Here is a 6,066-nt window from a genome sequence, read left to right as displayed (position 1 = left end):
ATACCACCCATGCCAATGCCACTCATTCATTCATTCATCCATCCATCCATACAATCCATTCATTCATTCATAACATCCATCCATCCATATCTATCAACCACGCCATCCATTCCATCCATCCATCTAATCCGTCCATTCATCTCATTCATTCCTATCATCCATCCATCCCATCCATGCCATCATCGACCAACCACCCATGAACATCATACCTCCATCCATCCCACACCATAAGTCCATCATCACCATCCTAACATCCATCATTCATCCATCCACGACCTCTCCACGCCACGACCACGGGAACATCCTACATGCAATCATCCATCCATCATCTTCCATGCCATCTCATCCCGCCATCCATAACCACATCTAGCCATGCCGTTCATACCATCCCTGGTCATTCCATGTGCCATTCCATCGCCTCTATTCAATCCATCCCTCCCATCTACCCACCTCTCCTCATATCTGTCCATCCATCCGTCCCATACATCCCTCCATCTAGCCCACCTCTCGCTCCTATCTGTCCATCCGCCATCCCACGCCATTGCTCCATCTCTGGGATATTTCGTTACTATACTTGGTGTGTCTGCCATCGGCATGTTTGTAGTAATCGGTCTGTCCCATGGCGAACACTGAGGAACCACACGGGGCGAGCGCGCGTACATCTGCCGTGAGTGCGGCGAAACACCTCCAGCAGTCCGGTGCATCTCCAGGTGAGCGGAGAGAGGGAGGGAGGGAGGGAGGGAGGGAGGGAGGGAGGGAGGACGGGAGGAGGGAGGGAGGAGGGAGAGAGAGAGAGGATGAGATGAAGAGAGAGAGACGAGAGAGAGAGAGAAGAGAGAGAGAAGAAATGAGGTGGGGGAGAGAGGTACGAGGAGAGAAGAGAGAGAGATAGAGAGAGAGACGAGAGGGAGGGAGGGGAGGAGGGAGGGAGGGAGGGAGGGAAGGGAGGGAGGCGCCGAGCGGAGGGAGGGATGAGGGGGGAGGGAGGGAGGGAGGTTTAGGGAGGAGGATGGAGGGAGGGAGGGAGGGAGGGAGGGGAGGAGGGAGGAGAGAGAGAGGGAGAGAAGCAGAAGAGAGGGAGAGAGGGAGAGAGAGAGAGGAGAGAGAGAGAGGAGAGAAGAGAGAGAGAGACCGAGAGAGAGAGAAGAGAGACGAGAGAGGATGAGAGAGAGAGATGAGCGTGGGGGAGAGAGGGTGAGAGGAGAAAGAGGGAGAAGAGGGAGAGAGGGAGAAGGGAGCCGAAGACGAGAGAACGCAGAGAGAGAGAGAGAGAAGAGAGAGAGCTGACGAGGAGAGAGAGAGAGAGTAGAGAGAAGAGAGATCATTATTAAACAATCAACGAGTCAGCTAAATCTCTCTTGCCGTGAATCCCTGCTAGAAATCAGACGGGAAGGAAGGATGAGGGGATGAATTCGTTTTGCCGTCGGATATTTTCGTGCCAAGCATCCCACTCGCTAACCTCACAGCAACGTATTAGCCAGCGAGCCGTGCAGCCGTGATTTGCACAGTCAGTTTTTAAAGTTTTTTTTAGTTTTCCGGGGGAGGCCCCCGTACCCCCCAATGACCCCCCTCTCATACTCCCCCCCTCCGTGAACGCCGTAGGGCGGTTTTGGCTAAGACAAAAAAATATTGCAATCCCAAATTTTTTTTTTGCGCTCCCACAATACTCATTCCTGGCTAATATAATACCCTGCCTCACAGGTTCACATGAGGACGCACACGGGGGAGAGACCGTACAAGTGTGAGCAGTGCGGGGTCACCTTCGCTCATTCGAACGCGCTGCGACGCCACGTCAAGAACATGCACACGAACGAGAGACCCCACCAGTGCAACGAGTGTGGTAATGTCACCCCATTCAGGGGCGTATCTAGGGGGGTGCTGGGCAGTGGCGTAGCTAGGATTTTTTCAGCGGGGGGCCTTACATTTTCGTGGGGGGCACAATATATAACTTTTCTTTGTATTATACTGTTCTAACGGCATTGTTTTTAATTCAATTTTTTTTTTATCAAGCATGAATTTTCAGTGGGGGCACCTGGGGGGCACAGAAAATTTGTGTGGGGGGCACGTACCGCCCCAGGCCCCCCCCCGTAGCTACGCCCCTGGTGCTGGGGGGTCCGGACCCCCCCTTTAATTTCAGTGGCCTAAAAAAATTTCATCCCAATTTTTTTAGGGATTGTTTTTCTGATAAAGATTTACTTGTATATATATAAATTCTTTATAAAAACCTAGAAATGGGCAAAGAGGGGTCCACGGGGCGTCCGGCGGACCGGATCTGATAAATTTTTGTTTTTCAACCCCATTTTATTGTTCGGGGTGAGACCCAGAGGTGAATTTCACTGTAGAATAACATAAAGATAATTTTCTGCTAAAACTTTTGGAATTCCATCTTCCATTCCAGACATCAAAATTACTGCTCAGATGTACAATTTTCTTGGGAGAGGTCCCCCCCCTCCAAGTGCCTGCGGCAGCTTTTTAAAACACCACAAAAATTAAGCAGGAAATAGTGCCCTTTATTTCTTCCTGGACACCTCCATTTCAAAAATCCTCGATCCGCCCCTGCCATCAATACTCTCATGATTTCACAGCACTCGAAGTCTGACCCCGGGCTCCGTGCCTGCATTGACATATTGTACGGCACGTTTTTGTACGTCACACACACGTCGGTCAATGTTCGTAGCCAGTGATGGTCGAAGCTGTTGTGTATAATATAGACGCCTTTATTCTAATTACAATAATTTGTATCCCCCGCGAGGAAGTCGGCGGGGATACTATGGTTTCATGTCTCCCCAGCCACCGCCGCCGCAGACAATTTTCCTTCCGCTCTATAACTCGACCCCTAATTGGCCTAGCGCTACCAAACTTGGTATACTTAAGGCACGTTCACACGGACGTTTTTGGCCCGAGCCTAATTAGGCCCGCACCAGATTTGGCTCGAGCCGAGCATTCTACACCGGAACGTTTTGACGCCCCAAGCCTTAATTAGGCCGGCCAAGATTCGCGTCCATCGAAACTGTCGGACTAGGCCGAGCCAAATTTCAGCACCAGCTTTCGGCGAGGCGTTAGAGCGTTAGAATTCGGCTGTGAGGCGTTAGAGTGCCGCAAGTGCTTTCGAAACGTGTACTTTCAACGAAATATAAGTCCAATAACAGTATAAATTTCGAAAAAATTTGATCAGTATGCACCGTTTTTCAAGATTGAATTCGGAACTTGTAACTACGGGAACGTAAGTAAACACTCTGAACGGGTACACAACACCATATTCTGGCGAGCAGATCTGCCAAAGTTATCTGTGAGATTATTTGGCCAACTTAAACATTTATTTGAATTTGAATTTGAAGATTTGACAGACAGATTCACTTGCGTACGTGTGATAACGCCCATCTCAAACCGGCCCGAAGCCAAATCGGAGCCCATTTGCGCTTGCACCAACCTATGACCGTTGAACGCGACTTTACACATCTTGGGGAGAAGGTGATCAGCATACCAAAAACCAGGTCACTTGCCGACCCGTTATTTGATCCTTTACCTTTACCTTTCCTTCCACGCGTCTCTGAACCGGCCCCTAATTGATCCTAGCACTTATCCAAACTTGCATACTTACCTACATTCTGGCGGGAGAAGGCTGAGCAGTCACCAAAACAGATCACTGCGACCTTTATTGAACGTGCTTTTACCTGACCTTATCACTATCTTCCCTTCCGCTCTCTAAATCTCGGGGGCGCCGCCTAATTGAATTGCTACCGCCTTACCAAACTTGGGCATACTTACATATTTGTTCGGTGAGAGGGGCATGCATCCGTACCAAACCACGGGCATCTGCGACTTTTATTGTGACTTTACCTTATCCTTGAATATTTCCTTTTCCGCTCTTCTATTACCTTCAGCCCGCTTAATTGATCCTAGCGGCTACCAAACTTCGCGTTGTGGTTCCTATACTACACATCTGCGGAGAAGCTGGTGCAGCAGTGCGTACCAAGAAGACCAGGTCACTCCCGACCCTTTATTTTGATTTCCTTTGACCTTATTCATTATTTCCCTTCTGCTCTATACTCGTGCCCGCCTAATTGACTAGCGCTACCAAACCAGCCTTAAACCGATCCTTTATTTAACCTTTACCTGTCTATGGAATCAATATTCCTTTCCTGCTCTCTGATAACTGCCCTAATTGACCTAGCCGCTACCGAAACTTGACTCTATACTTACACATCTTGGGCAGGAGACACTCGCGAGTAATGTCCTTCCTCGCGTACCGAAAACCAGGTCACTGCAACCTTTATTTGACATTAACCTTGACCTTTATCATATTTCCCTTCCGCTCTATAACTCGGCCCCTAATTGACCTAGCACGACCAAACTTCGTATACTTACACATCTTGGGGAGAACACGGGGGATACATGTAGTTGGCCCTTTCTAGTTAAATAATTAAATTAACTAATTACTAAATAGGTTATCCCTATTACAACATACGCTATATTACTATATACGCTCCTTCGTACTCGTGTGCCACACCTATCCTCTCGAACGTTCTTTTCTCCCCTTATATAGGTCGCGGCCTGGCATCTCATTATCTCGTGACGTCCCTGTTCAGTGTCCAATGAGCAGGCGAGCGTGCCGTCTTGATTGGTCATTTCTGATGGTGGTGCAATACCTCCAGTTGGATCGATGACCAGCATGACTCATGCCCTTTGGTGCAATCTTATATTTATTGTGCAACAATATCGAAGCCCATTGCTAAGCATTCACAATTAGTTGGCATAGAGCCAATGAGCAATTAAGTCTCAACACTATTGCATCTATCAGATTTTCAGTCTCAAATTTCAGTCTTCAGTACATGTATTTGTGTGTTGAATTACATGCAGTAAAGATTTAATAATAATAAAGTCAATTCATTCTAACACGGTGTCGTGGATTTACGTTAATTATGCGTGCTGATCGAATCAGTGATCGGAACGATACGTAGGTGATAAACTGATCTATACGTTTGGTATGGCCGAGGAAGGAAAGAAGACAACAAGCCTTTGGAACAATTCTTCTAATCACTTATGATATGAAGTAAAATGATGGGTGTGGTTCTGAAAATACAGAAACACGGATACATGAACTAATAATTCAACTTTAAAGTCTCATCTAACAAACCTAGTTTTCTAATCAATGATTTCACCACGTTATGATTCAAAGAGACATAAAGTATCAATATGACAAGTATGAAGAATCCAGTATTAACTTCTTGCATTAAGCTAAACACGAATCAACTTTACATTAAAACAGACAGGATTCTCATGCTAGAACAGAAAGCAGCTGAGCTGTGTTACACTGTACTGAGGCGCCATCTGTATGCCAAACTTGGAACTATACTTGAACTCTCGCGCTAAAATCACCTGCTTAGACTTTACACCATTTTCTCATGGGATGATCCAGATGAGACGGGATACATTCACACGGACGTTTTTGGCCCGAGCCTAATTAGGCCCGTGCCAGATTTGGTCCCATCGAAAACGTCGGACTAGGCCCGAGCCAAATTTTCAGCACCAGCTTTCGGCGAGCGGTAGAGCGGTAGAATCGGTTGAGCGGTAGATGCCGCAAGTGTCGAACGTGTACTTCAACGAAATAAAGTCCAAAACAGTATAAAAATTCGAAAAAATTTGATCAGGATGCACGTTTTCAAGATTGAATTCGTAATTGAACTCGGAACGTAAGTAAACACTCTGAATCGTACACAACACCATCTGGCGACATACTGCCAAAGTATCTGTGAGATATTTGTGCAATAAAATGTATTTGAATTTGAATTTGAATTTGACAGACAGTATTCACTTGCGTACGTGTGAACGCTCCGACTCAAACCGGCCCGAGCCAAATCGAGCCCATTTGGCTTGAGCCAAACCATGACCGTGTGAACGCGACTTTACACATCTTGGGGAGAAGGTGAGCAGCATACCAAAACCAGGTCACTGCGACCTTTATTTGACCTTTACCTTGACCTTTCCCTTCCGCTCTCTAACTCGGCCCCTAATTGACCTAGCACTACCAAACTTGGTATACTTACACATCTTGGGGAGAAGGTG

At 47.1% G+C, this 6,066-nt stretch overlaps 1 long non-coding RNA gene across 1 annotated transcript; it reads left to right on the top strand.

The window, feature by feature from the left end:
• The first annotated feature begins 664 nt into the window (after window positions 1-664).
• On the top strand, window positions 665-4,855 carry LOC106819336. The gene is made up of 3 exons (XR_001395403.1): window positions 665-710; window positions 1,702-1,840; window positions 4,547-4,855. It is a non-coding gene; the product is annotated as an uncharacterized LOC106819336 (long non-coding RNA).
• The last annotated feature ends 1,211 nt before the right edge of the window (window positions 4,856-6,066 follow it).

The sequence above is a fragment of the Priapulus caudatus genome, unplaced genomic scaffold (assembly GCF_000485595.1).
Source record: "Priapulus caudatus unplaced genomic scaffold, Priapulus_caudatus-5.0.1 Scaffold3221, whole genome shotgun sequence".
Lineage (NCBI taxonomy): Eukaryota > Metazoa > Priapulida > Priapulimorpha > Priapulimorphida > Priapulidae > Priapulus > Priapulus caudatus.
The sequence above is the reverse complement of the archived record's forward strand: the minus strand, read 5'-3'. Positions and strand labels throughout refer to the sequence as shown.